Source organism: Vombatus ursinus, unplaced genomic scaffold, assembly GCF_900497805.2.
Source record: "Vombatus ursinus unplaced genomic scaffold, bare-nosed wombat genome assembly UNPS02014830.1, whole genome shotgun sequence".
NCBI classification, from domain to species: Eukaryota; Metazoa; Chordata; class Mammalia; order Diprotodontia; family Vombatidae; genus Vombatus; species Vombatus ursinus.
The window spans coordinates 20319933-20336297 of NW_020954608.1; the positions used below are offsets into that span (position 1 = coordinate 20319933).

General features: G+C 35.5%; 1 protein-coding gene across 2 annotated transcripts in view; it reads right to left on the minus strand.

Moving 5' to 3' along the window:
- Positions 1 to 16365, minus strand: part of CACNA2D1 (calcium voltage-gated channel auxiliary subunit alpha2delta 1) — a 665469-nt gene that overhangs the window by 278208 nt on the left and 370896 nt on the right. The gene's annotated exons all lie outside the window — the stretch shown is intronic.

Here is a 16365-nt window from a genome sequence, read left to right on the forward strand (position 1 = left end):
AAACCACTAATTATTAGAGATATAAGACTGAAGCATCCATGAGGTTCCACCCCACACCCATCAGATTAGCAGAGCTGACAAAAAAAAAAAGGAAAATGACAAATGCTGGATGACTTGCAGGAAAAACAAGTATATTAATGAATTACTGGTGAATCTGTGGATTGGTACAGCCGTTCTGGAAAGCAATTTTTAACTTCCAAAAAAACTTGCAAATCTACATGTATTCTTTACTGCAGCAATACTATTAGTAGGTTTATACTTCAAAGAGATCAAAGAGGATCAATATGTCTAAAAATGTTAATAGGTACTCATTTTGGTGGTGGCAAGGAACTAGAAATAAGGGGTTCCCAACTAACTGGACAATGGCTGAATAAACCGTGATATAGGAATGCAATGGAATATTAAATTTTCATAAGAAATTATTAAAGAGGTAGTTTCAGAAAAACCTGGGAAGACTTGTATGGACTGATGCAAAGGGAAATGAGCAAAAGCAAGAAATATTTATGAAAAATAACAACACTCTAAAGATAAATGACTTTGAAAGACTTGAGAATTCTGATCCACACAAGGACTAATTGTGATTTCAGAAATTGGATGAATATTTCCCAGTAACATTTTAATCTGGTTCTGCAGATGAAACTTTGAGTGTTGTGGGGAGCAACACGGCTTTGACACTTCTGATCCAGGGCATCACTGACCTTCCAACCTCTCAGGGTCCCAACCTTGCCATTATCCTTGCTCCTTCACTTTCCCTTATCCCATATATCAATTCAGTTGCCAAAACTAACACCTCTTACATTCAATCCCTCTTCACTCACATACCCACCCCCCCACCCCACTTCAGTCACTTGGCACCTCTCACCTAAAAGAGGACTCTTATATGAGGCCATTGTCTTCTTATTTGGTCTCCTTGCCTTATTTGTTTTCCTTCTTCAATTTGCCCTCCACGCAATGGCCAAAGTGATTTTCTTAAAGTACTAGGCATGACCATGTCACTTTTTTTACCCAATAAACTCTAGTAACTAAATAGAAACTCCTTTGATTGGCATTTAAAGGATTTTATGATCTAACCTCAACCTACCTTTCCAACCCTATATATTATTACTCTTCCCATACTCAAACTGTCCTTGCTGCTCCTCACACAAGGCATTGCACCTCTTCTGTATGACTTTCACAGGCCATGACCCATACTTAAAATGCACAAATTCTGAATCAGTTTCCTTCAAGACTGATCTTAAGCAATGCCTCCTACACAAAGCCTTTCCTGATTATCCCCATTGTCTAATGTCCCACCTCTTCAGACCATTTCATAGTGATTTTATGTTCAATCTGTATACAAGTATTTATGCACATATCATCTCTCCAGTAGAACAAAGCTCCTTTGGGGCAGACATTTTTGTTTGTTTGTTTGTTTGTTTTGACTTTGTTATGTTAAAAAAACCTAGCAATGTGCCCAGCCCTTAGAAGACACTAGGATTGTTGACTGATCTTTATAATAGGTTATAATAGGTTTCCTTAAGGTTCCAGGCTGCTATTTTTAAAGCATGAGTCTTTAAAACCCCAGGAAGAAGGGAGGCCATGTCCAGTTCAAGGTTACCACATGTGAACAACAGGTAGTATTCTGAGTCCTGTGGTCAGGAAACCTGCCCTTTCCTAAAGAGGAAGAGGAGGAAGAGGTAGGTAATGGGAGGAGTTAAGGGATGGGAAATTCAGGTCCTGGCATCAATTAGCCAGGGGGCTGTTGGAGGTCTCTCCATAATTGGGATTTTGCTCAGATCCTGAAAGAGGAGAATGCCATGAACCAGCCTTCATTGCTAATAGGAGGGAGAAGTGAATGAGTCCTCATCTCCAAGGTAGTAAGGAGACCAATCCTCCACTGTCCCTCCCGCCAAACCCCTTCAGCTCTATTCCAGGGTTGCCAAGCTGCCTGACGGAAACTTTCCAAAGCGACAAATGGTGTGAGGCTGACATAAAAAAAGAGAGGTATAGAAGAGGTATATAAGAAGACAGCGATCAGCACAGGACATGCCCAGAGTCAAAGTCATGACTATCCCATCCACCAAAAGGTGTAGCAACAAAGGGTAGAATCTCGTGGTTTGGGAATAGGGAACCATGTGCCTGGCTGTGAAATAAGTACAGAGTTGAAATCTTAATATTATAATTTATCTTTTTCATTAAAAGACTGACACATTCAAATATAATTAACTTAATTTGAGCAAAGGAAATTAATCTAACACTATAAAGTTAGAATCCTTATGTTTCTCAAAAAAAAAACTAGTGAATAACAGAAACTTTTAAGTCAGTTAAAAGCTTTTCTCATTCACAAAAGGAGACAAAATGATCAATGATTTTTTTTCACTAGCAGTTCTGTAATGATTTGCTGTAAGCTAAAAATCAAAGAAGAGTATTGGAACGGTACATCATATTCTTAGTAATATTGCACCAGACAAATGCCGTAATGAAAAAAAAAAAAAGATTATATGGAATACTTTTGTTCCTGCTCTTAAAGTTTTGAAAATTTTAGAAAATTATTGGGCAATGACTAGGGAAAGAAATGAATAAAAATTTATCAGTTTGTGAGAAAATCACAGTTGATCAAAGAAGTATTTTGACATTGTTCTACATCAGATATTATTAAGTAAAGTGCATTTTAATGAGGTATTCCAAAAATATCAACAATAAATCTACACACAGTAAAACAACCAGACAACACATTAAAAAATTCAGTCAACTCAGTGGAAAAAAATATATTATTCAAATCATTTCAATTTGTACATGTTTACATGTAAAACAACAAATAAAAGCAAACACAAAATTCTAAAATACCAGTTCTGTAGAGAAGAAATAAATATTTTAAAATAAGTTACTAATGCAGTTAATTTTATATTAAAAAATCTAACACTTTCACCAATAAGCATTCAAAAAAATCAGAGAATGAATACTGAGATGGAATTTGTTTAGCTCATCAATTTCAAAGAATTATCCTTTTCTACCAAGCACTAAAAGATATCATCAATTTACTTCTTTTTATGGAAAAATGTTAGAACTCTTTCAGGGCGATTGATAATACACTTAAATATAATTTTTAAATTTCAAGACAAGGAAAAGTAGAAGAGTATGTTCAAATAGATGTATTATTTTCTACAGAAACTAAATCCACCAGGAAATACTGTTAGGAATTAAATATCTCCATAATGGAAAAGAATATACTTTATTCAGTGGCTACAGTGAATCTTTGCATATCACTTTTAATGTATTAAAATTTAATCCAATAGTTTACAGCCTCTCTTTCTACCGCCTAAGACATTTTCATATTTCTATGACTCATGATTAAAAGTTAATAACCTTTGACCATAACAAGAACTGATAGAATTATGAAGGCTTCTTATTTGCCCAAAGGCAATACTTGTATTGCCCTTCCAAGTCCATTATTCTGAATTCTAGACAAAAGTCTTATTAAACATAAAAACACAGGCAGTTTGTTGAAAAAAAAAAGTGTCAAATAATCTGATCTAATTATAGAATCAAAAACAAGACTGAAAGGAATATAATATCATCTTGTATACCGTTAGAGTTGAAGAACATTCAAGAAATATCCACAGGAAAGTGTTTTTTTTTAATGTAGAAAAAAGCATTATGTAGGAGAAATTCATGGTATAATGGAAACAGCAAAGACATTTTGCAAAGGAAAAACTACTACACTAATCTTAAATCTTACTGATGATTTGTTAGTCACTGAGATTCCATATACTCACTTTTGGCTTTGATCATATGGAATCACAAGGGAAAGCACTGTGTTCTTGACAGTACACAAATTATTTAATCTCTGTAGACCACAAGTTCCTCATCCCTAAAATTAATGAGCTAGCCTATGTGTTTTTAAGTATGTTTTCTTCCCAACTCCAAAGTGCAACTATTCTATGACCTCATTGTGTTTTAGTCACTTGCACATAATTTTCTTCTTTTTTTAATTAACTTATTTTTAGTTTTCAACATTCACTTCCATAAGATTTTGAGTTCCAAAATCTCTCCTCATCTCTCCCTTCCCCCAACCCCAAGATGGTGTGCAATTTGACATAGGTTCTACATATACATTCATATTAAACCTATTTTCACATTAGTCATGTTGTAAAGAAGAATTAGAACCAATGAGAGAAACCACAAGAAAGAAGAAATAAAAAAAAGGAAGAAAGCAAATAATATGCCTCGATCTGCATTCAGACTCCAATGTTCTTTTTCTGGATGTAAATAGCATTTTCCATTATGAGTCTTTTGGAGTTGTCTTAGGATCCTTCATATTGCTAAGAAGAGATGAGTCTATCAAAGTTAGTCATGGCACAATGTGGCTATTACTGTATACACTGTTCTCCTAGTTCTGCTCACTTCACTCAACATCAGTCCATACAAGTCTTTCCAGGTTTTTCTGAAGTCTGCCTGCACATCATTTCTTATAGCACAATAGTATTCCATTACATTTATTTACCACATCTTTTTCAGCCATTCCCCAATTGATGGGCATCCCCTCAATTTCCAATTCTTTGCCACCATAAAAAGAGCTGCTACATAATTTTTGTACATGTGGTTCCTTTTCCCATTTGTATGATCTCTTTGGGATACAGAACTACAAGTAGTATTACTGAGTCAAAGGGTATGCACATTTTAATAGCCCTTTGAGCATAGTTCCAAATTGCTCTCCAGAATGGTTGGATTAGTTCACAATTCCACCAACGACCTTGCAGATAATTTTTATACAACCAAAGATTAAGATGATACTGTAGTTCTTTACAAGTCTGTTATTCTGTGAGTCTATGATGTCTTTGAACATCTATTCATGAAAATACAAGACGACCCAGTGACAGCAATCTTTTAGTTCTCAGAAGTAGACGCACTGTAGGTATTTTTTTTTAACACAAAACCATCTGCTATGTTCCTATGTAGGCTTGTGGCTCAAAATCAATGAATGAAAGTTCCCTGTTGTTTAGGAGGGAATATTTACTGATGTGTTCAATTCATCCTAAAAATATAGTTGTTATTGTAGATAAAGACAGTTTTTAGATAATATCAGCCTCAAACAAAATTGTATTGATTCCTTCACACTAGCCATACTTTTAAAAATCTTTCATTGACTCAAAAATTCCCACAACAAACTATTCTTATCTTTCACTTATACAGGAACATCTTATGAATATAACCATTTTGATTCTTTTTATGGAGGATTGCTTACAGCTTACTGTTGCCATTTCGGTGAAAATAGTTTTATAATTATTACAAAGGCAACATTGTAACCATGTAAAAGAAAAAAAAACTAATCCATTTTTAAAATATTTAAACAGTGTCTGTGTACGTGCAAACAATGCAAATGTAAATTTCATTAAAATTAAACTTACTAATAGGCTTCTAATCTAATTTCAAAATATTCTTAACCATTCACTATAGAATCACTGGTACCGGAAAATATGTTGACACCCTAATTCTTTAATGATATACTTGAAAGAAAACTGAATTTATTTTAAAATATTGCAAAAGTCAAGATTTTCAACAATTTGTGCTATCCAAGCCCTAAATTATAGATCCAGAATCTACATGCTTTGGTTGAATCTTTTGTGCCCCAAAAGGGAACTCCCAGTTGGGCTGTCTCGATTGTACATAAACCATACAAAATGGAAAACTTAGTGTATTGTGGGGAGAGATAAGGGAAACTCTTTCTTTTATATACTCAGGGCCCTCCAGGTCTTCAGCAGAGAAAACAGAGCTACTTCTTGCAGTCTTCAAAACAGAGTGATTAATTGCTAAGATTTATTCCTTCAGAATATATACCTCTATATAGTAAATGAAGACAGGGACAACTAGGTTGTATAGTGGATAGAGCTCGGGCCTTGGAGTCAGGAGGACCTGAGTTCAAATCTGGCCTCAGAAACTTAACACTTACTAGATGTGTGACCCTGGACAAGTCACTTAACCCTGATTGCCTCACCGAAAAGAAAGGAAGGAAGGAAGGAAGGAAGGAAGGAAGGAAGGAAGGAAGGAAGATAGGAAGGGCCTAAAAATGAAAAAGAGTAGGAAAGTTGGTTATATCCTATTTTGGTAATTAAATGAGGTTTTCAATAATTACAAGATGATACTCTAACAGAAAAACTCTTCTTGTCAATATCAATAGTTTCTTGAAAATATGAAGAATGAATGCTGGGAATAAAAATTATGGGTGACTTAAAGAACAATGAATAGACATACAGTGTAAATAACTAGGTCATACATGGCACGCCAGTGATGACTTGTTTGCAAGAAGCAGAGCCTTATCAACTTGCCTGACCCAAAAATGAAGTAGATTTGTCATGTGTGTGGAAGCAACACATAACAGATAAATAGTTCATGTCTTAAATGGATTCCACCAAAAGACCTAGAGAAAATGTCTAGCAAGTTGAAGAAATCCTCTGTGGAAGATTAATGGGAGTTCACAGACAAAACTATTATAGAATGAAGAATCCATAGCTGATGACCTGACCTGCGAGGAGTCAGGTCAACTTACATCCATTAAATCACAGATAATTAAAATAGCAAAGTATTTCATATAAAATTATGGCGATATGGTTCTTCAGGTTTATAAAGCACATTCATATATACCTTCTCCAACTGAAGAGAGAAGCATAAGAATGAAAGCCAGATTTTAAAAAAAGTGGGGTGGAGGGAGACTGACATATGGCCCAACACTGGATCTTAAAATTGTAAGGAACTTGAAGAGTTATTTTGTTATAATGGAAAGAGTGCTAAAAATTAGAAGATTCAAATTTAGGATCAGATACTTACATGGGACCATATTAAAAAATTGGTATTGTGGAAGGAGCACTAATGTTGGATTCACAGGACATGAGTTCACATCCTGTAGTAGAGTTCTGGGGAGAGGTCAGAGTAGAAATACAGATTTGGAAACCACATGATTAAGAGTTATAGTTAAAGACATGGGGGTCCATGAGAGTCCTTTTTAGAGTCTTTTAAAATTGTTTTACCTTTCAATAATTGCTTCATCATGTAATTGATGGTAGTCGATATGAAAAGAGGAAAGGGAGATGGGATTAAAAGTTTAGCACAACACATATCTTTATCTGGCCATAAAATAATCAGTACACAATTTGACTTGTCAAAACTGATCTAGTATTCAAACCCAGGTTGGCTGATTTACTGTGTATTTCCTCCCTTTCCATAACTTCAATGATTATGTGATACCATTTATGAAGCTATTTCCTCCAAAAATAGAGACTGAACATCAACCACGACCTCTCCTCTAGGGAGACTCCTGTTCATGTCTTCCAAGGATATTGGCGAGATACCCTAATGCAAATTTTAGAGATGATATATTATGTCTAATTACTTGATCATCGTCATCATCAACCACTAGCATCTACACAGTCCTTTAAAACTTGCAGATACACACACACACAGACACACACACACATATATATGTAATTAGATTATCCCAACAATCCTATCTTGTAGGTGATATTATTTTCATTTTAAATATGAAGAAACTGAGGCTAACAGAATTTAAATGACAAAGTCACATAGCTAGTAAATGTCTGAATCAAGATTCAAACTCAGATTTCCTGACTCCATGTCCAATGTCCAACCACTTAGCTCCTTAGATCAATGGTAGGTGACCCTTATAATTAGATACAAAGAAGAGAGGAGAGCAAAAATACGTTGGGTAAAACAATAACCATAAACTATGGTATTAGTAAAACATGACTCTTGTAAACTTGGGCTGAATAGTAACTATCAGGAAAGGGCTTGGTGGGGTGGAACAAGGGATAAGCTGAGATGGGTTGAGGGAGAAAAGAGGGCTTGGGAGGTCTCTGTCTTGGGCTTTTACTACAGGTTAGCCATCTCCCCACCGTCAAAAGTGAGATACCAATCCACAGCCACGCATATTAAGGTTCTTCGTCCTTTGGTCCTAATGACCCAATGAGATGTGGCTAGTCTCTATGGAGGAAGAAATTCTAGACTATGGCCAGTGTCAGACCAGGGAATGAGATTTGGGAGGGGAGACAGAACTACCAAAAAAAAATTTCTGCTCTCAAATATATTTTCTCTAGTACTCATTTCTATTTTTAAATAGCAGAAAGGTAACAGAGATAACTAGTACAATGCTCTCCTCTTATAGCTAAGGAAACAAAGTCCCATAGAAGTTCATTTATCTTTACAGAATATGAGTGAAGGGAAGCTAGGGAATATACAGAGTTATTTGGGTATTTTTGAATGATTAATGAAAGCACTTGGAGCGAAGTAGTTTAATGCAAGATAGATTTGTGTCACTTCAAGAGAAAGTGGAAATATTGCAGATCTGCTATACTGCTTATGGATTATTTCTTTTAAAAAGATGCTTCAAGATGTGTTGCTATACAAAGAAATGCTGTAAAAATTCTCATCTTTTGATCTCATTTTCTTAGCACATAAACTATTCAGGATGACAAATCTTATTTTGGGGGGAAAAAAGTGATTTCAAAGTTAATAACCAGGTGAGAAGAAAGAAGAAAATGCATTAACACCTAATTAACCTTTATTGTCACCACTTCCTATCTGCCAAATTAAAGAACACTTTGCTTTTACTCTCATACACAGTTTATTCTGCCCACTTTCCTATATTCTGCACTGAAGACTAGGGAAACTGAGAGAAAACTAATAGGAATAAATATGGTTAAAACACAGTGAGAGGCAGTTTCATTTGGATTTTCTATGAGAAAACTGCACAATTTCAAGTTTTAAGTGTTCAAAGCAGGAAATGAATTAATCAAATGAAAAATGACTACTATCATGATAAATAACTTTGTTTGCTTTCATAATGTAGAAAGATAGTCCTAAACCTCAAATCTAGTTGATTTGCCTGATGGGATTAACTGGAGAGACACTGAAAAGATCTAAGAAGTTAGGGATGGATAAATGATGAGGAAGATTACAATAAAAGGATAGGCAACTGGAAAGTGAGGCTAGGGATTAAAAAAGAGGATGTTATATTATTTACAAGTCCAAATTATATAATTATCAACTGATGATTCAATAAACAAAACATTTTCAAATAATTTTACCAATTAAAAACACAGTGTAATTTTTTTTTTTTTTACCCCCAGAGGCAGCTAGTGGCACAGTATAGCTGGAATCAGGAAGTTGTTCAGTTGTTTTTTAGTTGTGTCTGACTCTTCATGACCCCATTTGGTGTTTTCATGGAAAAGATACTGGAGTGATTTGCCATTTCCTTCTCCAGCTCATTTTACAGATGAGGAAACAGAGGCAAATGGGGGAAGTGACTTGCCCAGGGTCACACAGCTATTAAGTGTCTGAGGCCATATTTGAACTCAGGAAGATGAGCTTTCTTGACTCCAGATCCAGCACTCTACCCACTGTGCCACCTAGCTACCCTGTAATCAGGAAGACCCGAGTGCAAATACAGCCTCAGATGACTTACTAATTGGGGGACCCTGGGCAAGTCATTTGATTTCTGTTTGCCTGTTACCTCAACTCCAAAATGGGGTTAATAACAGCACCTACTTCACAAGGTTGTTGTGAGGTTCAAAATGAGACTATTTGTAAAACTACTTAGCACAGTGCTGGGCACATAATATGCGCTATATAAATGATTATTCCCTTTCCCTTCATATGTTAATGTTAAATTATAGTTCTGATATTAAAAAATCTGAACAAAAGGAAACAGATCATAGAACATTTTAGATGTTGGAGTAGGCTTATCTTGCACCAGGACACAACAAAAACAACAACAAAAATTGGTTTGATTTTTAAAAAATTGTTATCAGCCTTACAATAATGGTATGTCTAAATGTACTACATCAAAACACATATATCTATATATATATATATATCTATATATATATACACACATATAACATATGAAAAATAAACACTTTATTTATGACTTAGCATATAGGTACACTTGAGTGCAAATATTTGAAAGAAATTTACTGCCTAGTTGTTTATGTGTTCCTTATGGACTAAGAGTCAAGGTCATGAAACAACTTTTCCTTTTGAAATACAAAAATGTCCCATTTAATCGGCAAGTTGACTGTGATGTCCTAACAGTCACATTGTGTTGAAGGGTATGAGGTGATTTTTATTTTTTGTCTGTTATGATTTCATCTCTATAGGGAAATCTCTCTGTTGATGTATACTGGTAACTGTTCTGCATTTTATAGAATTAAAGACCTGCCAGGGCATTGAAAGTTTAAGTGACTTGCTCAATATCCCAGAGCCATTATGTAGTAGAGGCATGATTGGAAAGCAGCTCTCCCTAACTCAGTGGCAGCCTTGCTGACCTTGACATAAGTCACATGGCTTATCTTATTATTTTATTATTAATTTGATATGTTATTATATTATTAATTTGATGTTGCTGTTGTTCAATTGTTTCACTCAGGTCTGACTGATTATGGTCCCATTTGAGGTTTTCTCAGCAAAGATACTAAAGTGGTTTCCCATTTCCTTCTCCATCTCATCTTACAGATGAGGAAACTGAGGCAAAAGGGGTTTAAAAAGGCACTTTCCCAGGGTCATACAGCATGTAAGTGTCTGAGGCCAGATATGAACTCAGGAAGATGAGTCTTCCTGACTCCAGGCCCACTCTATCTACCATGCCACCTAGCTTCCCCATACTATTATTTATTGTTGTTCGTATGATCACTTTCTGAATTTTTATTTGGACTTAACAAACAACTTAACATTTAATTAAATGGGCACATCCACATACCCAGTAAAAGACTATTTGTTTCCCCCAATTTTCCTGGTTCTATATTCTGAAGCCAAACAGAATAAGTCTAAAACTTCTGCTGTATGACAATCCTTTAAAAACTTGGGAGAACTACCACATCCACCATGACAAGATGCTACTGTGAAAGTTTCTTGATGTGCTCTAGAAGAGAGACATCAAGGGACTTAGATATAGTTGCATTCTTCATATTTTGTTATGTTAAAAAGAATCTTATCTATATCTGATGTCTTTTTGGCCTGAATACTAGCAGAGGAGCTAAGGGTTCTCAATGAGCCATAATCCAAACTCTTATATTCCTAAAGGAAATGCTAGTTGGGGGTAGAACAAACAGTAGATATAATATTACTGAGAGAGGCCAGCAACATGAGATAAATTACAGTGTTATGGTTAGTTTCCAGGGTATTATTCAGATCAACATTGATCTCATGAATATATTGATATCAAATATTAACATGGATAAAATGAGTAACACAATAGAGACCACGTTGTCTTCCTTCTTCTACGAAACTGCAGAGAGCCACTTTAAGAAAAAAAAACAACTTATGTTTATAAGAGAGAACTATGAAGTTCCAGCTATCAATAATCTACTGATTTAGTCATTATGTAAAAGGATGTGAGACATACCATTTTACATAAATCAAACACAAATAGTTCTGATGTATCACCAGTAGGTATTTGTTTTTAATTCTTTTACCAATAGCAGTGATGGATTTATCCACAACTATCAATCTATAAACTGCTTATCTTTTTCTCACTCCTACCTGTAAGGACCATTACCACATATTTAGGAGTCAGTTGTCTGGAATTAGAGATTCAGTCTGTTACTACACAATAGAGAAAAGTTAAATGTGCTATAACAGGGTTAAATCTATGACCTTAGTCTCATTAGAATCTTTTTATTTCTAATCAATTGAAGGAAAAGTTATAGATCCTTCTACAAAACTAGACTTATTCTTGCATTTCTAATCACCTACTCTCTTTAATCTATTCTAAGGGCATTATCTGCTTTAATTAGATAATGGCTGCCTAGGACTAAGGAAAAAAGTCTGAGCACATTTCTAAATGATGAAAAATAACTAGTTTGAGTAGAAAATGAAAATATGGTTTCCAGTAATCTATTTCAATAATAGTTCAGGCTAAACTCAATATAAAATACTGGATTCAATCACGTAACATGAGTCATGACAATGAGATCCTTTAATATGTAAACAGAATCAGAGATTTTACCAATATTGATACTCTCTCTGGTGGTAGATCTGTGTCCTCATTTCAAGACACTTTCATCTATGTGTTTCCATAAATTCCTCATTGAGGAATTGAGGAGCTACTGAACACAATGATGGCCTTCCTCTGTTTTTGTTTGTTTGTTTGTTCATTTGTTTTTATTTATTTATTTTTACAAAACACTGGTATTGGGGAAGTGCCAAAGCATTCTGTTATGACACAGAGAACCTAGTTCTCCACAAAATACCTCCTGAGAAGTTCTAAAAGTGTCCCAGGAGGAAAAAAAATGATAAAGGAAAATCAAAGAGAAAGAGCCCTAAGTGCTGCCATCCCTGTCCACAACTCCACAAAAGATTTCTAGGCCAGAGTCCTGCAGAATGGAGAAAATCCTTTGCAGGCAGGGATTGCAGATCTTGATTATAGATCTTTTCCAGTGCTTTAGGTCTTGATGAAAACAATACAAACAGGAGTATCTGCAGGATATCACCATGCACAGGAAACCCTTCCTAAAATTAGATTCTGCACTGGGTTTTCTCTCTCACACAGTGATAAAACATTTACTGACCATGTATCTCCGTGTGTGTGATCTGATATTTGTTTGTAAAATGTCCCTTATGATTGGTATTTCTGTTGTTATGGCTTCCAAAGGGTCTTGAATGATCTTGATATACGGATGGGAGACACCTACACCTATGCCTAGGTGGACATGACCATAGGTCCTCAAAGGCTATCCCCTAAGAGCACAAATTCTAGCAAGTACCACCATGTTAGAAAGCATTCAAGCTTGGCACTGGAAATAGGGTAATCCTCTTTTCCAAGGACTAGCCTAGCTAAAAATGGATTCGCATTATCTGTGGACTGGCCACCTGGTAATAAAACTTTTTTTGGCTATGGCAGCCAATCTGTCATCTTGTAGAAGTATTGCATAAAGAAATGAGAATTTAGTTTGTCCTTCATTTTTTTTAACAGCAAAAACAAATAAAAACCTGGTTGATTCTTGATGGGGCATGGGTTGGACTAAGGTTTCTTTAGTCTTTGGAAATCCAGAATAAAGGGGTTCTAGAGGTTGTTTAATCCAATTTTACCTGAAAAAGAATCCCCTCTTCAATATATCCAAGAAGACATCAGCCTCAGCCATCTTACAGAAGAAGAGCTCTACTTCCAAAAGAGCCTGTTATACTTTTGGATAACTTTAATTACTAAACATTTTTGTCTTATATACCTCCTAAATATGCCAATCTGCAGCTTCGACCCAAAGTTTTTAATACTGTCATAGATAGATAGATAGATAGATAGATAGATGGATAGATAGATAGATAGATAGATAGATATAGATATCACATTCAGATATCACAGATATCACATTCCCTGCCCCACACCAAGTCTTTTCTTCTCTAGGCTAAACAGCCTCAGGTCTTTCAAATGATTCTCACATGAATGCTAGTGTCCTTCACTATCTCATCTGGATATATGTCCTTCTGAAAGTGTGACAGCTAAAATCAGACGTGCTATGACAATGATAGAATACAAAAAGATTCTTACCTTCCTCTTCCTGGAATACTGTTATTTATTGTTGAGTCTTTTCAGTCATGGCCTACTCTTCATGACCCCATTTGGGGTTTTCTTGGCAAAGATACTAGAGTGGTTTGAGATTTTCTTCTCTAGCTCATTTTACAGATGAGGAAACTGGGCAAAAAGGGTTAAGTGACTTACCCAGGGTCACTCAGCTAGTAAATGTCTGAGGCCAGATTTGATCTCATGAACATGAGTCTTCTTGACTCCAGGCCCAGCATTCTATCCACTGCATCACCTAACTTCCCAACATACATACATACATACATACATACATACATACATACATACACAGACCACACACACATATATACATATTCATAAATCAATGTAGGTACGAAGCACCTAAATTATTTATGTGTGTCTGCCATATCAAATTATTGACTCATATAGAGCTAACAGTCTACTGCTAATAGCTAATAGGTAAAGCCTCCATTTTATCACCATTCTGGGCCTTGATCTTAAAATAAAAACAAAAACAAAAAAATAAAACTTTCTCAACCATGCCCCCCTCAGGTACTTGTGAAGTAGCGTTTATTTTTTTTTACTCAAGTATAGAACTCTACATTTATCTCTATTAAATTCTACATCATGCCCATCATTCTAGCCTGTCTAGGTCTTTTCAGATTCTGTCTCTGTCAGCTGATGTGTAAGCTCTGTCCTAGCTTCATATCATCTACAGATTATTAAGTACACCATTTCTAGATTCATCTGGGTTAATAACAAAAATACTAAACCTAGCAAAGTCAAACACAGATCCTTGGATAAATGACATCTACACCATTCTCTCAATGATGACATATTGGCTCTTGGTGATCACTGCTTCTTTTTTTTTTTATGTCAACGTTTGTGGATGTCCACAAACCATTCTATTAGAATGGCTTCCAGAATTTTGCCAGGAATCCAAGTAAAACTCACCAATATCTCTCCTCTTTCTAGTGAGCTTTTAAAGATTATCATTAGTAACTTAGTAAACATTTCTGCAGGTCTTTTAGTAACCTGAGGTGTACTTCATCTAGACCTGACAACTTGAGCTTATCAAAGATAGTTTGGAGCTTTATTTTCATAATTATCTTAGCTATTATGAGGGAAAAAATAGGAACTACAATCATTTTGCAATGTTTTGATGATCTAAGTCCCCACCTACCTGACTAATAGTGCAAAATCCTCAATTGCTACAAAGGGAGAAATAAAACAAAACAGTCTAGGAAGGACTTGGTAAAGGAACTGATCTCATCTGGTGCTGTATTTATTGTCCTTGGTTGGATAAAAGACCTTGTAGTTTTGTCTAAAAGAACTTTCACAACTGTAAAAATATTTGTTCATTTTCTCTTTTTGTCTGTCCTTGAACAAGGAATCTGCTCTTATTAAGATAATTGATGCTTCCAGTTATATTTCAAATATTCTCCCTTTCTTTACTGACTGATCCACCTCTTTTTCTACCTGTCCATCTCCTGTGAAATGTATTAACTTATCTATCACAAATTGCCATAGAATGCTGATTGGCTTTGCACTGGCCCAAAAAGGTTATAAAAGCCAGTCATTACTCTGGGAAGTTGAATTTGCCTATGTATGGGGCAGCTAGATGGTACAGTAAACAGAACTCTGGGCCTAGAGTCAGGAAGACCTAAGTTCAAATATAGCCTCAGACATGTACTAGTTGTCTGACCCTGGGCAAGTCACTTAAACTTTTTTTCCTCAACTGCCTCTTCTGTAAAATGGAATAGTACCTATATCCCTGGATTGTCATGAGAATCAAATAAGCTAATAACGGTAAAGTGCTTAGGACAGTGCCTGGTACATATTTACATGCAAGTCAACACCAAAGGTGCACATTGTGTCATTGGTCCTCTATGTAAAAGAACAACAAACAACAATAGTAATCTCTATGTCTGTGTGTGTGTGTGTGTGTGTGTGTGTGTGTGTGTGTGTGTGTTAACTATTATTATAATTGAGAACAGTCTTCCTTAGCATACTCATACATCCCTTTGCATTCAGTTTGGCCTCCTATCTTTCAACCAAAGACATCTGACCCTCAGGTATTTCTCTCCCAAGAGATCCCATTTCTCTCAGTCTAGAGAATTCCCTAACACTATCACCTCCCAGGTAGTAATTTTTGTCCTTTCTTTTCCAGTCCAATAAATCCTTGGGAGCACTTAGAAACAAAAATAAGAGTTAAACATTTCCGTATCTCTGTGAGCCATTATCATTGTTCCATTTACTATGAGCAGCAAATTTATCTCTTCTTTGGTCTGCCTTTTTTTTTTTACCCCCAATCTAGTTGACAAGCTCTCTAAGGCTGTTTCAGAACAGTTGCTAAGCTGCATTGAAAGAGAACATTCCCAATGTAATACTATTGTGTTATAAGAAATAATGAACAGGTAGATTTCAGAAAAGTCTGGAAAGACTTAAATGAACTAATGCTGAGTGAAGTGAACAGAACTAGGAGAACATTGTACATAGTAACAGCAACTTTGTGCAATGATCAACTATGATAGACCTAGCTCTTTTCGGCAATACAATGATATAAGACAATTCCAAAAGACTCACGATGGAAAATGCTATCCACAACCAGAGAAAGAACTATGGAGTCTGAATGCAGACTGAACCACACTATTTGCTCTTTTTTTTCTTTCTCATGTTTTTTCCCTTTAGTTCTGATTCTTCTTTCACAACATAACTAATGTGAAAATGTTTAATGTGATTGTACATGTATAACCTACATTAGAATATGTACTGTCTTGGAGAGGTGGGAGGGAAGGGAGGGAAGGAAAGAGAAAAAAATTTGGAACTCAAAATCT